Here is a 23,890-nt window from a genome sequence, read left to right as displayed (position 1 = left end):
CTCTTGCCTTCTGGGGCCATATACATATACCCAGCAGTGATACATCTTGCAGTCCTGAGGCTTGCAGTGATGAGCTTCATCCCATTCATTACTTCTCCTTCTACCCCAGCAAAGAGCCCTTTGGGTGATACTGTGATTTTTTGTGGCGATACCTTGGGAGACTGACATGATGTTGCTTCCCTCTAGTTAACAACAATGCATAATGGTTTTCAGATTAACAGATGTGACTGGGAAACAAGGGTTCTTTTTGTGAATCACTATGTGCTATGTAGATGAAATAAGCAGATGTGGTTGAAACTATGTTTGGACCTCAGGTAGCTTTGCCAGTGCTTGCTAATGAAGTGCAAATCTTCACAAAATATGGAATTCCATTATTATTATTATTTTGAATTTTCTAATATGCTCATCTTTGTAAAAAATCCATGAAGCTTTTTGCAGTGAAAAAAAGTGAAAAAAGCCTGAGTCTACAAACTCTTCAGATGACAGTGTAAGGCATTATTTTATTTTCCCTCATGTTCTGTCCAGCTACCATTTGTTGGTTTATACCTCAACAGTATGATCTCTATAGCAGGGAATGTTGCAATGAGGCACATACTACGAGAAACACCTAATTCATTATTGGGGCAGCTAGGTACTGTAGTAGTACAAATAATTATCATTAAGCGGCCTTTAATGAGGGATTTAAAAGAGAAGAGCATATTGCCTTTATAGACTAGTTCATTAGGCAAGAATGTGTGTTAAAAAGTCCATCTTAATTTAGTGCTTCATAAATAAGAGTGTCTTGCCATAGATGAAAGAGGCAATGACTCTTCTCATATTGGACTCATTATCAGGAAGATATTGGCAAATACAGAGAGCAGTAGAAGAAGAGTCATGCAATGATTTCTGACCTAACCATGTCCTTAGAATTGCTTTCCTAGATTTTTTTTTTTTTTTAAAGGGTCTTTGATATTTCAAATCTGAACCTGGACTCTGCCTCTGTAGGCAAAATCATGCACGTGAGCTCTGACTTGATTCTTATGTCTGATCCCTTAAAGGAAAAAATTCTCATTTTTACCTCCTGACTCTTAATAGAAATAAATTAAAAATTGAAAAGGAGATTGGAGAAATTGTCTCGGTTATGGTGAAAGGCTGGAAGACCTAAATATGTATAATTTAACTGTGAGATGATACTAGTCTACAATATTCAAAGGGTCAGCCCTTCATAAGAAATTATTCAGTGAGCTAGAATTAGGTGAAATGGTCTAAAATATAGTGTGAATATATGTAAAACTTCCTGACTGCTAAGTCCATTAGTTTTTGGAATAGTCGCAAGAGAAGTGGTAGAAGTCAAAAATTTGATAATTACATATTTCACTGGAAAATTTATTGTAGGTAATGATTCTGCCTTAGTTTGCAAATAATAATATTACTTAATGAGACTCTCTAAAATGCCTGTTCATGAGATAATTTTCTTTTAAATTAAAGGAAATATCTTTTCTTCAGACAGTTTAGGAACAATTGCTGTCTCTCTTTTGGTGATACTCTGGGGATCAAAAGCAACTGTTTAGGTTTCACACATTACCACAGTGTTAACGTTAGTCTTTGTAAGTTAACTGTCAAACACAGAAAGACCTAATAAACATCACCTACCATCACTGTATTAGGGCAGTGAATTCACGGTGAAATCTGTCCTATATCTGTAAGTCAAAAATCAAATGTTAATTAGAGGTCAGAAAAAGAAAGGACTACAAATGAAAAAAAAAAAAAAAAAGTTGATTGAAACAAACATGAAGTATCTCAATGAAAGGAACGCAGCTAGAGCAAAATTTCCATTCATAAGCATACATCCACTATTTTGCTATCTCCCTTATCTACAGGGTATTTTAAAAATGAATTAGATACTGAAGCAATTAAGCCATGAAGCAGTATTTTCATGGAGTAATCCCAGTCTTAAACAGATAATTGTCAATAACACTATAAACATTTATAGCCTGTGTATGCCCCTTATGAAAAGTGATTTCCTGGTGCTATGTTGGCTTTCCAGGGAAAGTGTGCTTTTCCCAAATTCTATTGTATAAATTGTCCTTTACTACAAATGCATTATGCATAAAAATAAACATTTTTTTTTTTTTTATACACAAGGCCCTTTTGAGTTCTGGAGAAGCATTATTTTTGGATTTTACTCATATTTATTAATTTGTGTTTTCTACACAGCTCAGATTCTGTTTCATTTCAAACCAGAAACACTGTGATTTTTTTTTTAAGCATTTATTCTGAAAAATAACATACTGCAATACTGCAAGACAGTTCTGAGTGACAGTCTTGTGTTCCCCCTGAGTCAAATTCTCTTAGATAAATCTGGTTTTCAATTTTTTTATTGTGGAAGACTCAAGCTTTTGAGTGCATCTACTTGTTTGTTTATGGAATGCGAACAACAATCTACAGGGATGAGGTTTTATTAAAAGAATAATTTAAAGTAGACACAGATTGATAAATGTAGATGGTCAATTTTTTATTACTATTTATTTTTTATTTTTTTAGGAATATGATCTGAGGGATTTTCTGGCTTTTCTTTCAGTTTATAGTACTAAAAATATTTTAGGAAAGAACAGAAAATTGATCGGACTCATCAAGTCACACCATCATTTTTCACCAACATTTTCGTCTCAGCTTTCTTTCTGAAGAAAACTTGCCTTGTGATAACATCCAACCATTCATGCAAGGGAGATTACAAGGTCAACTGTAGTTACAAACCATAACAGAGAAAGAAGCAGCTCTGTGTGGTCAATACCAGATGTTTTGTCATTCATCTGCTCTGCCAGCTCCCATAAAAGGTTTTTCTCCAATATACACACTCTTCAAAATGTCATGCATAAAGAAGATGCTTTTTTTTTCCCTGAAAGCTAACCCCCTACACCTTCAGAGTGCCAGTATAATATTTAAAGACTGAATGTGTGTTTACCTAATGCTCTGAACACAAAAAAATACCCCAGTGTCTAAATTCTGAATGACTGTAGAGATCTCAGAGCCATAAACAACTTATTAGTAATATTAAATAGACTTTCAACCCCCAAATTCTTTCTTACTCATATGTAAGCCAAGGAACTGGAGGACTGTCCATGAAGGTCAGTGAGTCCCAGAGACCAAGAAAATATCTTGTCCTAGGTCACAGACATCTAGAAACTGTCGAGATGAGCATTTCAGACAAGCCAGCAAAATAGACAAAGAGGTCTCCTCTTACATGATCATACCCTGAATGACTCTGGGCATCACAGAGTATTCTTTAATGGTGTGGATGACATGAGCAAAGGCAGAGCAAACCAGGATAGAGGTGTGATGTTTCAGGCTGGCTGTCAGAACACTGCATGGAAGCTACTGTAATAATTCATTGGGAGCCACTAAAACATGGCCACTTGTTGTGAAGTCCACACAGAAAGGAAAATAAAATGTCCATTATATTTACCTAAGTATAATTCACACAGGCAAGCTTATCATAAGGTATTTGTGTGTCAGTGATGAGAATACCTTTGTAAAATGCATATATTTACTTTGTAAATTAACCATAGAATGTCTAATTTATTTCTTTTACTAATTCTTTAAACCATAGTGTTGAACTGAATTATATTTCCTATAAAGCTTGTTCAATAATTTATTTCAAAATGTAAGGAATGTATCTCTGTTTCATACTTAAACTGGATTAAACATGTTACTACAACTATAGTTGATTAGGGATGCTCTCTAAAAGTAGTAATTTAAAATTGAACTAAATGTGTTGTATCTTTAAAAAAAAAGCTACCTTAAAAAAGAAAAAAAAAATGATCCTTTAAGATTGATAAGCTTCTTTATCCATCTTTTGTGAATATACAAAAATGGAGAAAGACATAAAGCTCTGGCTGTATTTACATGTCACTGTAATAGAAAGATGAACACTAAATCACCGTCAGTCCAACCTCAAAGTATTCTCATTAGCTCTACCAGTGAACTGGACCTCCTCTCATGTTGGAAGGAGAGGATCAGAAGCAGAGGTTTTCACTAACAGCAGGCAGCTCAGTGTGGTTGTGCCTGTCAAACATCTGTCTGGAACAGCCTCTTGTGGTGGGGAAAGTGTCAGCTTCATAAGGTGGTGGGCCTCCTGAGGCACCCCAAAATAAAAAGAGACACTGTGTTATGTCATCTGTCTCAGCAAGCTGCCCCAGCAGGGCAAGAGCAGCTGCCTGATGTGGAGCTCCTGCTTGTGCAAATATACTCAGTATAGACAGAGCCTGTTTCCCAAATGTGCTGTTGGTGAGGCAGCCATAGTGAATGTGAAGCATTATGATTGTCTTGTTAAAAGTTGGATGGAGAAGGTGGCGAATGTCTGAGGGTTTTGTGTAGGGTGGAAATTTGAAACTGAAACCATGGTGGACTGCCACAGGGCAAACTCCATGCACCACTGCTGGGGCCAAACACACTTCCAGAGGAAACATGCTCCAGCATCCTCTTTTTGGGTCAAGCCACTAGATGACCTCCGTGTTTTTGAGCCATGCTTGTGGAAAACAAAACAAAACCAAGCCAAACCAAACCAAACCAGAAAAATATTTCCATGAAAAAATCAAGATATTCAGGTTGTTATATCTTCAGTATTTGTCTCAGAATCATTAGACATTGCTGAATTTCAGCAACATACCACTGAACTGATTATCAGTATGTTTCTATGTTTAGCTAATAATATCCAGTTCTGGAACGAGCAATTTTTGAAAGACTACTATTTTTCTGGAACTGCTTTGCAAAAATGAAGCACTTCAAGAGCTCACAATTTTCCACTTTCCCCAGGAGTATTGATAAAGGCCATCTTTTCCTGTGAGCAAGTTTTTCTCTTTGAAAAACTTCAACCTAGTTTTTAATTCCCAGCATTGTTATTGAATTGCTGTATGGCCTCAGGCAAGTTACTGAACAGTTTTTGTATCTTTGTTTATCTATTTAGCAGAGTACTTGCACAGCACAGTGCACACATGCTAACATCACTGAAAATAAATAAATAAAATCAGCCTAGCCATGGCCATACCTCTGGTTCTTAAGTATGATTAGGGAGGAGCAGTAGAACTGCTGCTTTTTCTGCTTCAACTTGAAGAGACAAAGGGTGAGAAGTGCTTTCTTTTTCTCCTCATTCACCCTCACGAGTGTATTTTGGAACAAAAGGGAAGGAAACATAGACGAAATCTGAGAGGGGATCTGATTCCCTCTAATGGATTACTTCACTTTCTGGCATTTTAGGTGAAAGTAGTTGCCTTTTCTTGGCACATTTACTACCTGTAAGTAGATTACCACTTTCTGGAGACGTTGTCTAATGCCTTTGACTATTCTGCAAAACTATTATTGACCACAAACCAAGGAAGGAGTCTTGATGAGCCAAGAGAGGAGGTTAGAATAAAATAAAACTGGGAACGTGAGGCACAGTCTTAAGAAAACACATATTTGGAGTTAATTATGAACAAAGGGAGAAGAAGCAATGTCGCCTACACCTTGAAGTAACAACTCCAAGAGATGGAAATACAGGGAAATACAGCCACGTATATTGCCTGAATAACTTGTCTGGGGGCTTAGGGCCACAAAATAAGGAAAATAGTGATAGCGGATGATCATGGAAAACCCTGTGAACACAGGGTGCCCATAGCAGCTGGCTGCTTACAATAGTGTTGGCTACCTGACTGCCAGCTTTGCTGTGGTCTGAGTCCTCATCAAATCACAACGCGGAACATAATTAGTTTTGACTTGCAAGAAGTAAAAGAAGAAATCTCAATGAGATCCGCAGATCAAACAAGACACATAATTAACTTCGGCCCTGCTCAGTCACACTGAACATCTCCACCATCTCTTCTCTCCCCTTTAGGCCAAATTGCACTGTTTTCCACTGTCTAAAGGCTTGAGGCAGTATAATGCAGTATTTAGATTGTACTATGGAAAACTATCTGACTATATATTATTACTACAATCTCTTCCCAGTGTCCTTTGGATGGACAGCACAGGGCAAATAATAGTGGTTTGCCTTATTAAGACCAAGATCAACAAACTTGAAAAGCATTTATGTCAGTCTTCCTAATATCTGTAAGGAAATACACAGCATATACTCTGTTCATAGTATAGGTTGTTGTGTCATTCTCACTTTTAAATAACCTGTAGTACCAGTTCCTAATAATGAAAGGAGCCACTCAATGTGGTGGCTAATCATATGCATATCATGCAGCAAGTACTAACTGGGACAGGCTAGTTGAGCACCACTGTCTCACTGGAAACACTGGGAAGGGAAGGCTAAGAGGAAGAGTTTAGGGGTGATTTTTGACACAAACATGTAACCAAAATTCATCTTTTATTTCAAAATATAAATTGAATATGAAGATGCAGTTGCATCTGCTATAATGCCTGGTTGTGTGTGTTAAGGGGCCTTTGCTGAAAACAATATCCACTCTTTCTTTGTTGAAACTATAAATAAAAATTAGCCAGTTTTAGAAAGGATTGCTGTAACAGTTTATGAATTAGCCTATATATATATATATATATTGTGTCTGTGTATGTATATATATATTTCTACTGTACCATGTTAAAAAAATCCTTTTCTGGCAATAAAATTGTTTGCAGGTTTTAAATAAATAAGTATGTATTCTGTTTAAAGTTCAAATTTTATTTAAATGCATAACATTCTTCAAGGCTGAAGATAAAATACTTCCCTTTATGTCTAATATATATATATATGTATTTTGGATTTGCATTAGCAAGAAATGTGTTTGAGACCAACTGCTTTGACATAAGAATACAGTAGATGTGGATAAAATCCCTTGGTAGTTATTATGCTTTTTTAACCTATTTTTTCTTAATAGCAATATGAAGATGATAAGGCATGTTTTGAAAATACAAGTGTGACATACTGCATTTGAGATACAAAGTAACCATGTCTAATTATAGGAAACAATGACTTTATCTTTTAGCTGTAAGTTATGTATTTCTCTTTATATACTACTCATTTTAGTAGTAGCTGTTTCCAGTATGTATTAAATATTTAATATGGCAAAGTCCACGTTATATTTATAAGATTTAGATCTACTAATCCAAGTCCACATAAAGATGTTATCCAGAGCTACAATTTTTTAATTTATGTGCATACATGTACATCTATATATACAAACAGGCAACTGTTTGTTATATAGAGAGATAGTTCTCAGTTGTGTAAACTAGTAAAATATTCCACAACATTTACAACAATAATGTTGTAAAAAATGAATTTAGCAGTGAACTGTTCTAAAGAAAAAAAAGGTCTCATACAAAAAGCCATATTTTTATTAGAACTGAACTGAACCTGCTGCAATGAAATTGTTGGGCTGAGAGGAATCAATTTAAGTTGTGGAATAAAAATTTGAGATATTTACTCTTTTTTTCTGCCTTCTCCAGCCCTTGGTCAGGTACACTATCACTAAAATCAAAATTAATAAAAGAGGATAACCTCACAAACATTGCCCATAAGGAAGACACACAAGAGGATGTCCATCTCAGTCATGTTTATTTTAAGAAATCTTTCCTCATAGATTTGAAAGTATTTTGCCAAGAGAACTTAAAACTGCTGTGGACCTTCTAGCAGTGCCCACACCTTTCGAAATACAGATTTGCATGTAGAACATCAATGGACTTCAAAATTTTCCTGGTTTATCATAGCCTGCAGGACACAACCTCCATCACATATGTTTTGCCCTACTTTGTGCCCCTAACCCTTCTGGCCCACGAGCCCACAAAGAAGTTGCTTCAGGTGGGAACAACATAGTGGGAGTCAAGGGACAACATGTGGCTGGAGCCACAGCTTCTTGCTAGTCTAGACTAGGAATTGTCTGGGGAAACTGTTGTGCTTCATTAAAGCTCCTCATGTTCACTAGTGTCTTTAAACTGCAAGACCTCAGAGAACTTTCAATCTCCTGAGTCCAAATCCTGCATCCAAATCCATGTTAGAGCAAGACATGGGAATGAATGTATCTTCTTGCTGTCTTCTCCCAAAACCTGGTTTCCCTGGGAAGAAAACAGACATAAGGACAAGAAAGAAGCCACATCATGCTTCTGAATATGGTCTTGGATATGGACCAAGACTAGCTAAAGGATCATGCCTGGGAGCTGTGCAGTGGGCACATCTATCCTAGGAAGAAACAACCACACCATCAGAAATATGAGAGGGTCAATCTACCATTACGAACCAAGGTTTACACAACAGTTTCTAGCAGGGATGGCTTTAGGAATAGGCAAATGGGCAGCAAAATGCCCCTGCTGTCTTTTTATCTAAGCCAGGCTCTTGGACAGATGGGCTCTCTGTTGCTGCTGCTGCTGGTGTTATGTAGGAACGGGTCTAACATATGGAACCATGACTGCTGGATATGAGGAAAATCCACTTTTACCCCTTAACCCTTCTTTTTCTTTTCTGGTGGACATTCATTACAGTGGATGGAAGTTTCCATTTGGTTCTGCTTGTTGTACTGGACAATTCCGGGAATATGTCCTGTTAGTACTAGTAGGCTTCATCCAGAAAAGCATTATTTCTCTTCTAATTGTTCAGCCTTACCAGCACATTAAATTGTTTCATTTTTATTAGTTATATAAGCAAAAAGAAGTTATAGAAAGGAAGAGAAAAGCCACTAAAAAAAAAAAAAAAAAGAAAAAAAAAGAAAAGAGTAATTTAAGGGAAGGTTGCATGTGTGGAAACTGAGGGTCATGTTAATAATAGTCCTCTGTCTGCAGTAGAATTGGTTGGTATTTTAGCTCTCATCAATGACTTCTCTCAGTGACTCCTTAGCTTCAGACGATGGGGAGAGCGGTTAACTGGCTCATTTGGGGAAAACTCCTTCCCTCTGCACAGCATTTTCTTCATAGGTAAAATGAGGGGAATTACCCTTGAGGCACTCTTTAAGATGTGTGGGTGCAAGGAATAAGCTAGCTATTAGTACCGGAAGATTGGCTAAAGGTTTCCCATTGTTCATCATCATTCATTACTCATCTTCTCATCCCTCTTTTGTCAAGTAGCCCTCATCATTCTCACATGACAGCAGTCAGCCTCTTTTGTTGTTTATCTTTCCATCTACATTTTAAAAGTAGTAAATACTAAAATTAAATACAGTATATTAAAATAGTTGATACTTATTGCGTACCTAATGGGGACTTAGTTGCTGTGCTGAGCAGAAGATGAGTGGTGATGAGGCAGGGAATGCTGACAGCATTTAAACTCGAGGACTGTGCTCTGATACTACAGCAATGGCCATTGCATAAGCAGGCTGGTTGCGAGCAGACAAAAGATATGGAGGAGAGTCATTAGAAGTGAGTATATGCGTTTTAAACTGAGTACAGTAAATAATTTTTTTTGTAGTGGACAAGAATATATACAGTTAAAAATCCAGCGATATACAAACATTTTGCAGTCTAACACTGTATAAATGTAAGAGGCAAGAATTAGTCCTTAGTGAAGCTCTTTGAAACTCCACTGAAATCAAGAGGCTGCCAGAAGGGGAAGATGGGATTTATCCTATTGGTTAAATGTATATATGTGTTTTTAAATTATATTTTTGTTCTCTTTATTTATGAGTATGTTTCAGCAAGGAGAGGTTGAAGACAGGTAGAAGTAAACAAGACCACAACTTTCTGAAACATTACAAACTATTAAAAATCAGCTAATCAGGCAGTGGTCCTCAGGGATTATCTCGGGTTTAGTGTCTTAGCATACTAAAGAAAAATGTGTATGTGCGTGTATATAAATATACACATATAGGAAATCTTCTAAAATATAAGGACTCTGCAAATTGTCTTTTACTATATTTTTTGCCAAGTTACTAGGACACTGCTTTCCAACACAGATGACAAAATATATTTTGCAATACTGCTCTCATCAAGAGTAAATTTTCATCTTTACACAGGTGACAATCATCAGTACCCATGTTTATATTTGTGTTGGATTTACAAAGAATTTAACATTACTTCTGTTGTTTAAGAACAACCCACCACATCAATCCTTCTTCTGACTCACTCCCTAATGTGATGAAAGGTCCAGTTCCAGTTGCTTTAACTGTATGAATAGAATTAAAATATCAGAAATAAAAGTAGAAATCCATTCTTTTTTTTTTTTTTTTTTTTTTTTAATGGGAGGAAAAATAACATAGTTATGTGTCCAAGAAGACTGAGTTTAGAATTGGGTTATTTTATGCACTTCATTTCATGCAAAAGGAATTACAATATCATGCATCAGATAGTTGTTTTATGACAAGAGGTACTGATAATGCTAAAAGTCAAAGGAAGAACTATATCAAAAGAGGTTCAGATTATTCTTTTTATAGTTGGCACAAGAGATTTAGTAGTGACCTCCCAAAGGGTATTTTTTCAATTGCCTAAGACCATCATTTAGAGTGTATTCACAAAACAGCCGCTCAAAACACACCTTTCTTTTTAGCTAGTATGTTTGTGACAAGCAACCTTGTTGCCACAGTAAATGAATGACTTAGAGTGTTTGGCCCTAAGGTCTGAGTCATTTTTTTCAAATCTACTCTTAATGTGCTGGACTTTACTTGAGAGGTGTGAGAAATCACAGGTGCAGAAAGTCTGAAATTTTGTGGCTGTGTCCATGTTCTCCATCCCTAAAAGCATCACTGAGAAAGTACTTTGGGAACATGACAGAGCCATATGCAAGACCTTGCTCTCAAAGAGGTAGAAAAGGGATTCCAAGCCTGCATTGTCCTCTGCTCAAATGGATGTTGTAACTTGTTGAGTCTTGATATTTCATTTTAAGTCTTTTTATCTTTAGTTTTTCAGCTATGGACAATTTGGGATAAAGTGTCTTTCTTTAGAAGAGTATGCAGTGCAACAGATCCTAAGCAGAGAGGAGAGAGTTTTTACTTCATGGGCATTCCCAAGATGTTTAAGTTTCCCTCTACTTTAAATGGGAATGGAAGGACCTACTTTGGGGCTGAATTCTGCAGGGTGCCACTGAATATTTTGAGAATATGGGCATTTTTTGCTGTGGCTTTCAGTGGCTCAGGCTGTTTTAAAAGCTCACTCTGAGGCCCTAAATCACCAAGACAATTTTAAGAATGTTACCTGGCATCACTACAAAGAACTCTGGTTTGCAAGCACATCTGAGGTAAGTAACTATGCATATGAATAGCCCTATTGAATTCAACAAGACTGTTGACATGCATCATGTTAACATGTATGTGCTTGCTGACCCAGACCTAAGCAAAAATATTCAATGAAGATTTTCTCTTCTCCTTAAAACAACGGCTATGCTGTAGAATAGCATTCAGATATTTCCGTTCTGCGTTTCTAAAAGTCCGTTGTTGCTCTGCTGTTTCTCAGTCAACAAAGCTTCCACTTTTATTGTCCACAGCTGGTATGCTTTTACTATCTTATTTTTCCCTTGATGTTTATAATTCTTTGATATTATATAAATTTGTGAGGTAATAAGATTTAAAAAATAACTAGAATTAAATTGCATTGTTGTTCTGGGATATTACCATGGTTGTTGACTCAGCAAAAGCGCCATTCCAGAATTTGTGTTAGAAGGGCATTTATAGCTATATATAAGTGTTCTTCTGGAACCAGATGAAATATGGAAACACAGAAAGACATATGAAAAAAATAGTTAGGAAAATATGTGAAAAAGGGATTAATCTGTAGGTCCTCACCTTACCATACTGTACTATCTTGCTCGGATTATTATGATTTCACAGCAGAAATTAGAAGAAACAGCTCATTTCTCTTATCAGAGTACATTTTTTGATGTATATAGAATATCAGTCATAAAATATTTTGCACTAATAAGATACAGAAATATTCTTTGTTCTGATAATTAGGGAGAGAAATAGTATCTAGCTATGCTTAAACCTATTTTTTTTTCCTAAAGAGTTGTTGTTTGCTCTGTATTACACTACAGCATTATTTCGTTTTATACTTTAGGGATGGGCGTATAGGGTGCCATGGTCCAAAGGCAGAGCTGGCCTCTGGTGACACTATAAATACGAAACACTCAGCTTGCACAGTATAGTATTTCTAATGTTTATATTTCCGAATGGGTTTATTGAAAGCATAAATAAAAGAAAGGTGAGTCTCACTTTCAATTTCTGCAGGATGGATAGGGCAGAGTGCAGACGTTTAATTTTATGAAGTGAAATAGGAAGTCAGGGGTTTGTGTCTGTTTATTTCAGGTGACTGGTTAATTTCAGAACAGTTTTCGTAAGTCATAATGAAAGAAACAATTATTATAATTACCACTGGAGGAAATCTTTTTTTGTTTCTCATTACAGAATATCATTTAGAAGTGTTATGACTGAAAACATGGAAACTGTTTCAGGATAGGCCTCAATTTCCACATCTTTGGAAATTTTAATTTAGAAAGCTCGTGTTACTAGTGTACATATTTATTTTATTTCTTCAGAGAGGGGAATGTGGCTGGATGTCTTGTGTGTGATGAATGTTTTAGAAAAACATTTCCAAATGTCTACACACAAATAATATTTCTGAACAAGGTGAGATTTTTGGTCATTCTTGTCGTGTGGTGACCCTGTCCTCACAGCATAGCTTTTGTCTAAGTTTTAATACCAGTAAGTATGACCCTCTTGCACCAATTAGCTCTTGTTACAGCATGTAGCTGTCATGAGAGATGATGATCCTGCGAAGAGGGCTGTGAGAAACAAAGCAGAAACCTCAAGCCTATCTCTCATGGCGGTGAAAAAGCATAGTTAGTCATGGGGTTGACCATTACAAAAACTTTTAGTTGGAGCTTTTTCATACTAGTTTGATTCATATATATATATATGGCACAATAAGCAAAACTAAATTAAAACAAACAAACAAACAAACAAACAAAACTTGGCTGAATACTCACAATTGGATATTTCTGTTCTATTGCTATCCCCAACCTGCAGAAAAATCTGAAGGATCCCAACCTGTCAACTAACTGGGAGACAGATATCTTTCATCAAAGGAAAGGTTATAAGGGAAACAAGTTATTAAAATACTTCTGACTTCTTTCCATTGCCTCTTCTTCATGTTAAAGTTTAGGTTAACCTATTGTTCTGGTGGAATGTTGATAAGACCCTGAGGTGGCCAGAGATGTTTGCATTACAAGACATCTTTCTGAGAAGCTCTGGCAGCTTATTGCTGGCTTTTTTTCTCAACTGCTTTTGAAGAAATGACTGAGGAGACTGAGTCTTATGGGATTGTATAAGTGAAAGCTGTGGGAAAAAATACTGTATGCAAAAATAAAACATTAATCTTCTACATTTGTCCCATGATGAAGTTCATCAAAGAGCTGAGATAATTGATGTTTGTGGAGAAGCAGGCACATGGGGCCTTGCATGGCACCAGGTGTTGCAGGGAGATACAGCTTGAGCATGGATGCAGAGCTCCTGCTGTAGGAGCAGAAAAAGCCAACCTGACAAAGCACCACCCTGTAACCTGACAAAGGTTGTGAGAGTGGAGGCGGCTGATGGAGAGATCTGATGAGCAAGACACTGCATCTAAATACATTAATGGACTGCGAGGTGCTCAAAGACCTTGACAATAATGGCTGCCTAAGCACCCAAGCTAAATAGATAGACACAAACTGATAGTTTGTGGGGTCTGGTGGAAATTATATCACAGCCTGCCTACGAAACTCAGGAATGTAGGATTTTGTTGCAAATCAGGTCTAGTTTAATTTAATGAACTCGTATTAATAAGCTTCACGTTCCACATCTTTCACTGTCTCTCAGCTGTGCAGTATTCATTAAAAAGAATATATGCAAATTTTAGCAGCATAAACAGAATTTAAAATAAGGAATAACACAACAAACACTCTAGAAAGCTTTCTTTTTTACTTCAGGATGAGAAGTCTGTTTGCTATATCTTATCCTGTAGTTTGTCCTTTAAAACGCTGCCATTGCTTTGGTTACAAAAAAAAGGCCACAATTTCACCCCAACAAGGGCACTGAGAACTTTCCTAGCATTATCCAATAAAACAGATCTTGGTGAGTGGATCAGTTTCACCTCTGCTGAGGTCAGAAGGAGCTGCGCCTGAAGGGCAAGGCTGCCCTCTCTGTCTGAAGCCAAATATTTTTTCATGTATCAAGAACTCTTCATGGAAAAGTAGAAAAGCAGATGCCAGCCCCTTTCACTGCATCTCCAGGCAAAGTGCAAACCCCAGTGCACTCCGCAGTAAATTCTTTTAAACATCTACATGAGCTGCAACTGCTTCATCTACTGACCTTTGCTGAACCTGTAGCACTTCATCCATCCACAATTGCACATATCAGATGGGCAGTGCAGGTGGAGTGTCTGTGTTGTACACCTGTTATCTTTTTATTTATTTATTTATTTTTATTTTTATTTTTGGTGCTCTACTTCTTCTTGGTTCTCTTTTTATGTTGTCCATTGAATTTCACCTATTGTCTATTTCATGGCCTCCAAGAACTGTAACACTAATGGATGCCCCTCCCGATGACAGAATGGCAGTTCCATTGTGTTTGCCTTCTTTTTTATTGCATTTATGATATAAGAGTTCATGTGTGAAACACCACAGAAGTTAATTATCTGCCCTAATTACAAACTGTTGCCTTCTTTAGCCATAGCAACAACAACAGGAAAGAACATGATCATAGAATTGTAGAATCATAAAATCACAGAATCATAGAATCACAGAATCATAGAATGGTTTGGGTTGGAAGGGACCCTTAAGGATCCCCTAGTCCTAACCCCCCTGCCATGGGCAGGGACACCTCCCACCAGACCAAGTTGCCCAAGGCCCCATCCAGCCTGGCCTTGAACACCTCCAGGAATGGGGCATCCACAGCTTCTCTGGGCAACCAGTTCCAGTGCCTCATCACCCTCATTGTGAATAATTTCCTCCTAAAATTTAATCTAAACCTCTTGTCTTTCAGTTTAAACCCATTCCCCCTTGTCCTATCAGTACACCCCCTGACAAAGAGTCCCTCCCCAGCTTTTCTGTAGGTGTCCTGTAGGTACTGGAAGGCCGCTGTAAGGTCTCCCTGGACCCTTCTCTTCTCCAGGCTGAACAACTCCAGCTCCCTCAGCCTGTCTTCATAGGAGAGGTGCTCCTGCCCTCTCATCATCCTCATGGCCCTCCTCTGGACTCGCTCTAACAGGTCCATGTTCTTCTTGTGTTGGGGGCCCCAGAGCTGAATGTAGTGCTCAAGGTGGGGTCTCACAAGAGCAGAGCACTAGAGAGAGGAGAAGAATCACTTCCTTGCCCTGCTGGCCACACTTCTTTTGATGCAGCCCAGGATACGGTTGGCTTTCTGGGCTGCAAGCGCAAATTGCTGGCTCATGTTGAGATTCTCATCAACTGACACCCCCAGGTTCTTCTCATCAGGGCTGCTCGCAATCCATTCTCCACCCAGCTCATATAACTTTATTCTTAGTCCTAAGGCATGCTGAATCTGTGAAGTGTTCAACAGCTTCTGTAATGTGAAGGCAGTAGTTCTCTAACGGCACAGCAGAAAAACAGGACCAGCAACCTCAATATACTCTGCTGGAAAGCTGCCGTAAATGATCTTGTAGTTGTGACCTTGAGGACCAAGGGTCTGCAGTCCTCTGTGTTTCAGGCCCCAGCCCAGATGAACTATGAGCTCTACCTGGACGTAGGGGAGCCAGTAGCCTTTCGCTGAGACCAAAAGCAGCTTGTTTGTCTAGAAGGACAAAATGAATTTTAACTTACTGAACAGAGGTGAGAGAGGATGAGGAAGTGAAAAATCCAGATGCACCAAGTTTATAAGTGGATAAAACAATGCATTGGTTTTGCTTTTTCTCTATTAGAAATATTGGCTATTTTAATTCTTTTATTTTGTGATTTGCTAAGAAAAAAATTAAATCATTATTGCATTTCATTAAGTGGTAGATTGTGCATCATTTTATTTTATCAAATGAGAAATGGAGCAAAGTAAAAATTTAAGCTTAAAAACCATTCTTGTTGTTTAGGTGTATAATTCTTTCTCCTGCTTTGCATGCCTGGAACTAATGTGGCATTAAGTATATTCTAATTTTAAAGAATTTAATACACGCATAATCTGCTTTACAAGCAGAGATTAGATTTTTTCATATTAAAATAAATTGGGACAACTGAGAGGCATAACTTACAGCATATTCATTTGAACAAAATAGGCAAAATCTTTCATTTTTTATACATTCTTTTTAAAGCACTGATATGCTATATTTTAAAGAGTATTGTGTGAAACTTTCATTGAAAAAGACTCATATGTTCTGTTACTTGAAAAGAAAAAATAAGGCAATATGACTGAACCTAAGGGTAAGCCTGAATTTTTGTTTACATTAATAGCTTTAATACTTTAAAACACAGAAATAGTTGCTTACATGCATTTAAGAACACCTGACTTGTTGCAGAGTTGACTGCAAAAAACAAGAACAAATTCTCAGCTTTAGGATATTTTTGGAAATATTCAGAAACTTAGGATGCCCTCGTTTTGGGTTTGAGGTTATAGCTACATCTGACTCTCAGAAAGAGGTAGAACAATTACATATGAAAATAAATTACCTTAGAAAATTGTACCAGGTTTAGTATCCAACAAAATGGGTAACATTGGTGCCTGGAATCATGAGGCATTTTAAAAAATGTTCCATAGTCTCCACTGTCTCTAGCACATTCTTTTTCTCTCTTCCTAACTGGAGTCAGTATGAAAGCACATGGGCAGAAAATGATTTTTCAGACATCAGAACTGACCCATGCTTTTGTTGCAGAATGTGGGTAAATCCTACCAGACTCCAGAGAAGCATGGCATTTCAAGCTTGAAATAGGAGAACAGTGCCAGGGATCTGGGACTCCCTTGTAAACCTCACAAAATTCTTGTCAACATAAATAAATAAATAAATAAATAAAACAAGCTCCTTTTTATGAATGATTTAAAAATATTTGGTCTTCAGTGTTGGAGAGGGTCTCGGGTTACTACTAGAAGACCCTCAATCAGCATGTGAACCTTTAGCAGTGTGTACCATTTTATTTGCACCATATCTCTTTTATCAAATTAACACATAAAAAGCTGTCATAACAATTTCACATACTTTTCACCTAAGCGACCTTCTGTAGAGTAGATCTCGGCCAAGGAATAATATTACAGGTCTAATCCTGTTTCCACTGATGTCCTCTACAGACTTTCAAGTAAATACACTTGTTTCTGTCTCTCACAAGTCATAAAAAAGAACCCAGTCCTGCTCTCTCTCTTCCACACACACACAGCTAAAGACATATCTACATAAATATTACAAGTGTTTATGCTTCAGCAAAGTCACAAGCAAGACACTACCTGTCCTCCTAATTTTCTTCCCCCTGAAAAGTTCCTGCAGGATTTGTTATGGAAACACAGTCTGGATTGCATTTTCTTCCCTGCTATTTAATTGCTTCAGTAGCGTGCATTTGTAACATCAGCTTGTGTGCATCTAATATGGGAAAATTTTGGATGCAAAGCAGGTTTCATGTTATATCTTCTTATGAATCCTGATACTGATACCATTCCTTTTTTTTTTTTTTTTTTCCCCCCTAATATTTCACAAAGAAAAGGCTTTTCCTTTTTGTCTCTCCATTAAAATTTTCCCATTCCCAGCCTGCCAGAGCCCTGCAGCTGCCTGTCCCTAGGCTGGGCACAACAGGAGCCGCAGAGTGATGGCCAGAGGTGGCAGCACGTTGGGGGCAGTGGCCGCAGCCCCGGTGCCCGGCAGTTGCCCACCTCCCACTCTGCCAGAAGTGCACAGCCCCTCTCCACACAGAAGCGACCATGGAAGTCCTTTCCAGGCGGTGCTGGTAATAGGGCTATTTAAGATGTCTTCAGGTAGTTTTCTGTCCTGTGTGCTGCAGTGTAGTGTATGATGCCAGATCACCACAAACCAGTAAGACATAAAATATTTTCGAAATGACACGGAGGTGCTCCTGTGATAATGACAAACGAGGGAAGTTAGCAGTGTTGAGCAGTCTTCAGGCCATTACCCACAGGAATTTACTTTTGCAGCACTCCGGGAGGCAATAGAAGTAAAACGACAGCCAGAAGTAGGCAGAGGCAGATCTTTAGTACTAGAGTCAGGCTAAATACATGCTACACAATTCTTTTATATTTGAGGGGTACTTCAAATCTTACACTGCATTTATTTGCCAAATAGTCAAGGGATCACTATTATTTTCCCCTCCAAGCTGAACCTGTATTTCAGGGAAAAAGAACCAGTTTGCAAACATGAGCAGCTCTGCTCTGTGCAGCAGCTGGCATCAAAACTTCTGGATTTGTGTATGATTTTGATGTAAAAAGTGCCACATAGCATGTATCAAAAAACATAACCTAAATGTGTTCCCCAAAATTATCATGGATGGAGTGGGGATATAATTTGTGTGTGAGATTTCACAGAAAGGGATTTCACTTCTTTTGCAGAACTGTAGCCTTTTGTGGATTGTTTGTGTATTTATTATTATTATATACATATATATATATATATACATATGCAACATATATGTAGAAAAGAGGTTGCTGCCACAGGTTGCTCTCTGGATCTGCATACAGTAGGTGCTTTCCTGGACTGTGGAAAAGGGCGCTGTAGCGTCTGCAAGCACTCACAGGGGTGTTTTGCTTTGGTCCAGAGAGTATCAGTAGCAGCACACACCCCCAGCAGCGTTTTTTTTCAGAAGGGGACAACGTCCTGGCTCTGGAGCCACTTGTGCAGCCCATGTGGCCACCTGTGCCGCTGTTGTTTTCCATCACTGAGATCCACAGCTAGTGCTGCCGTATTTGTAATCACAGCCTGAGGTAGGAGCCTGGAAAAGTGAGCACAATAAGTCGATACATTTATAAATGTGTTTGTAAAGAGATGTTTTTCTGACCAGAGGTGGGCACAAACCCTTCATAAAGGAAAATGGTTGTTTATATGTTTTGCATAACCTTTCTAAAATAGGTATTTTTTAATTATGCTTTTAATTATATTTAAGGAGAGAAACACTTATTCTCTCTTAAATAAAAGACAGTGATTTGATACAGCAGTCCAGAGATGGTATATCCTTTTGATAAAGGCCACTCTGTACAAATCAGGTGAAAAATTTAAGAGACGTGTTATTGAATGAGCTGCCTTGTATGAAGAGCTAACCCTGCTGGTACCTCAGGCACATTCTTCATTATTCCATGAAAACAAGTTAGTGAAAGTTTATACATAAGTATAGTATCCATATTCCAATTCAATTATGTGAGTCATCTCCACAGGTTAAACAGAAGATGCAGGTATTCCAGTCTGTTTTGTAATTCAGATCATTTGTATGCATTGGGTAATGTGATTTATAACCATATTTGCACTTTGAAATAAAAAGGGGACTCAGAAAGGAGATACTAACACCTCTTTAAATATATAGCTTTATTTTTCATTCTGAAACCACTTGACCTGTGCATCACTAGGTTCTTTACCCATACAAATAAATTTAAAGCTTAATCCTTAATAACATACACTGTAAATATTCAAGATCTGCTAAAGTTATCAAATCAGTATTAGGGAAATAAAAGAATAACCTACTTTAACAACAACAACAACAACAACAAAACCCTCCTGCCTTAATTTAAAAGATTCTTAGAGGAGATATTTTATTAAATGAAAATATATCAGGAAAACCATCAGATTTTCAAAATAGACCAATGCATTACTTTGAAGGATATTTATAAAATATTTAGCTGTCTGCTAGAATGGAAAAAATATAATATTTTTATTTGACATACTTATAAATCATTGTCAAAACATTTACTGAAGCTTCTGGTAAACATTATTTATAGCAACACTGAACAAACAATTGTTGCTATATTCATTTTTCCATTAATAATAAAATGGTTGTTTCCTCCAAAATCTTGTTTAATTTAGAAACATATATTTCCTATTGATATATATGCAAATACTGTTCCAAAGCCAGACAATTTTCCTGTATTTGTTTTTGGACTTTATAAAATGGACATTTTTTCTGTTTAGAATTTACTTATTTTTGGATGCCGCTGTGACAAAATAGCAACATATAAAGGCTGCTGCCTCATTGTATGGTGGCAGTCAGGCATTACATTCTGTGTGCTTTTAAAGAGCAGCTTATTATTGTAGTCGATTAGAGTTTAAATAACTTTATACAATAAAATTTAGCTATCGTATGATTTAAGATGCTGGACATGAAGTAAATTCACTTGAGTTTGAAACCATATAGTTACTTTTGAAAAAAAGCTTTAAAACACTGGAGCCTTTCCCATGCATCCATACATGTGTGCTTTCTGACTATAGACAGTTTTTTCCATGATGGAACATGGTCCATCATCCTTTTAAATATTAAATTGTTATCACAACACTGGAGCTACTTCTTTGAAACTTAACTTTGAGATTAAAAAAAAAAAGTTCATAAAAAACCATTGTGTCCTCACCTAATAAAGATAATAGTGTTTTTTTTTTCTTCTTCAAAATTAGTCCTTAGCATAATATATTTCTATTATGTTGGTACAGTAATGCACTATACATATATATATATGTATGAAAATTATATACTTAATAAATACTAGATGCAAAATAGGTTTGTATGCACTTTATGTATATACTTGAATACAGGACATTACAATGTCAAAGGAGTTTATGAAAGTTTTGCATATTACTACCATGGTTTGATTGCAAAATATAGTGATGCTTACCCTTTACAGTAGATTGTACTGGAAATAAATATAACACAAAACACATTAGAGCTGTTTATCTACAGAAGGATTTTCATTGGCAAAAATCCCTCAATCTCTTCATTCAATCATCTTTCTTTTGCATTAGTGAATAATTCTATATACCAAAAATTATTTGTGACCAATAGAGATCCCACTCTTTAATTAGAAGTGAATAATTATATACCTTATAACTTCAGAAAAAAAAACAAACATCACAGAGATCAAGTGTTTGTATTTCAATAAGTATAACCTGTTTATTTTTAAACTAGCAGTACGTCTGTTTTACACCAACGTCCTAATCATTACTAACCTACATATTTGATGCACGTTTAACACTTGATTTACAAAATAGCTTAACTTATAGTTCTGCAATGAGAAAGGAACATTTTGTATCTTAGCGAATACTTAGGGAAAAATCGTGACTTAGATGTACATTTAGACTGCGTGATTTAGACTTAAGTAGCGTTTGTAAAGCTATGGATAATTATTTTCAAAACAGTGATTAATAAGTGTCCATTTTCATGTCATCATTGGTAATAGATGCAATCTTACTCGGGCACCCCGCCATTCTGTTTAATACAAGTGTATCCTAGTGTAAAAAGGAGCTTGTCATACTTATCTCTAATGGTGAATGATTTCTTTCCCTTTTCCTGAAGACACTTTGCACCCAATATTCTCAAATCCTATCATGCTCCAGGCTGACAAATAAGCTAACAACAATGTAGGTAGCAGGCTACATTTATGTGTAGGTGTATGTTCTCTAGAAGATGGGCAGAAGATAACTGGATATTTTAGGCTTGTAAATAGGACAAAATACATATATGATACATACATACACATTTTCAGAAAGTGGGAAGAAAATAAGAAAATTAAGCATTATTTTCTTGTTGTTACAGTTAGCAGTCTTCAAAATGTAAACGCAAAAATATCTGTCATTTTACAGTGATGCAATTAATATTAGTGACGTTTGCTGTTTTTAGTGTATATCTGTATTTTATGTGTTTAATTCTATTTTCAAGCAATGGCACTGTATAAGACTGACAACAATTTGTCCTGATTCATGGCTTAGGAGGAGCAGCTGATTAATCCCATGTCAACAGTCTTGACCCTATGCAGAAAATAGAATCATAGAAGGCCTGCTTAACAATATATCAAGGGTACAGTTGCTTATTTTCTCTGGTTTGTAAAATCTATAAATCACCTTTAAATGCAGAGCAAGTTAGGACAGTGTAGTTCACTCATTATCACTTTTATCCCTTTTATTCTTATGCAGTAAATGTGTTTTTTCTTGAGAATATTTTGGTGTAAAACTAACAGCATGTTACCATCAGGTTTTTCTGTATGATATAAGCATACAAAAAGGACCATTTGTATTTGTTTATTGTTTTAGACTCATCTTTCCATGAATATCAAGATCTGTACAACATAGCAGCCCCATAGAGCAAAGACACTCATCCACGTCCTTAAAATGCTCAAACGTCATGGCTTAGTGCTGTGAGTGCTGACTCATGTGAGTAGGCTTTACTCTTCCAAGCAGACCTATGCTCTTCAGCTGGACTATTTATCCTAACAAGAGCTTGGGTCCTTTCAGCAAGGCATTTAAAGATATTTTTTTTTCAGGCTGTAAAGATTTCAGATATCATTTTAATTGTTCAACATCTGTAAAGGATTCCCATTCTCCACAAATGTACAGAAAAATTCTCTGTTTTTCCACTAATGCTTTTGCTTAAGTACAAACATACAAAATCTGTTTTATATTTGTCTGAAATTGCTGGGTAAACCAGATGAAATAAAATGGACATAACATGACATAATAGTCATTTAAAATGTGGTCATGGGCAAGAGAGAACAGAATGTACGCACTTTCCTTTTAGTACTGAAGCACGGTGACTCACCAAAGCCTGTTTGGAAACACTAATGAAATTTTATATTTTAATGTGTACAATCCTATATGGCAGCGCTGGAAAAGTATATGTCTTTTATTATTATAAGGTATACACCACTAGCCAAAAAAAAATAATAAATAAATAAAAATGTACATAACATAACTAAATAAAGCCAAAATCTGTGGAAATCTTCTCATGTAAACTGCATAATAGCACTTCAAATGGCCCCTTTCTGTCATCCACTGTAACCATCACATTCCCATTTCTGCTGCAGTCAGGTGAACTGTCAAAGAGCTATTATGGTTGGCTGCATAGAATTCCGAGGAAAGACAAATCTGTGCAATTTTCTCCTTGGACAATAAATGGTTCTTTTGGTGCCTTTAGGTTTTCCTAAACATTTTTGGTAAAGAAAAAAATGAGTTTTTAATTTTTTTCCTTATTTTTTACATGCACACGATAATGCAAGGGGCTTTATTTGGGCTGAAACCTTTACTAAGAATGTGTAGCTCTTTGATGGATGCACATTAGCATTCCAGTATGTGGGTAAGATTTATATATTTTTTTTCCTTTTCTGATACATAATGTAGCTTCAAGTAGATGTTTAAGATGGTACGATGGCATGTTATATTTTAGTGGTTTTTTTCACTATTAAAAATGGGCACACACTGATAGAAACAATGAAATGTATATACAAATTCAAAAATCATCCAATCTATTATTAAAAACTAATAACAATTCTAAAATATTAAATGTATTTAGTCTTTCATGCCTGCTTAAAATACTGCATGCTTAGAAGTGAATACATTATTGTGATGTGTAATACCACATCTTGTGATAAGTTTTATCTCATAAATAAAAAAGATGTATAAATGACGTGCTTCTGAAAGGTTTTTCTTCAGAGGCAAGTATTTTGTCCATTCTGGTGAGGTATGTCATATAAGCAAAACGCGAGTTTGATTGTGTCTTTCATATAGTTAATAAACACGTGGTTGTCAGAAACCACAACAAGGTTTCTTGCTGGTTGTTTTCGTCTTCTATAAAAAATTACGTTTTTTTCGGAACTGACCTTTGTTATGTTGAGTCATCTCCCTTTTTTCATTGCAATTTGCCTTTCTGATCAGTAACATAAGCCAGAATTTTTATGTCTTTAGAAAGAAGGCAAAAGATAGCTCATTCCTTTATTTTTTTTGTTGGATTTTTCTGTTTCTTATGTACATGAGTTTGCTAAAATTTGACTTTTTAATTAAAAAAGAAATCATGAATTTTAATTATAATTATCACCTTCCCTCACCATTGAATTTTCTCACAGCAATTACCTTGTTTGAG

The sequence above is a fragment of the Anser cygnoides genome, chromosome 2 (genome assembly GCF_040182565.1).
Source record: "Anser cygnoides isolate HZ-2024a breed goose chromosome 2, Taihu_goose_T2T_genome, whole genome shotgun sequence".
Taxonomy (NCBI): domain Eukaryota; kingdom Metazoa; phylum Chordata; class Aves; order Anseriformes; family Anatidae; genus Anser; species Anser cygnoides.
The sequence above is the reverse complement of the archived record's forward strand: the minus strand, read 5'-3'. Positions refer to the sequence as shown.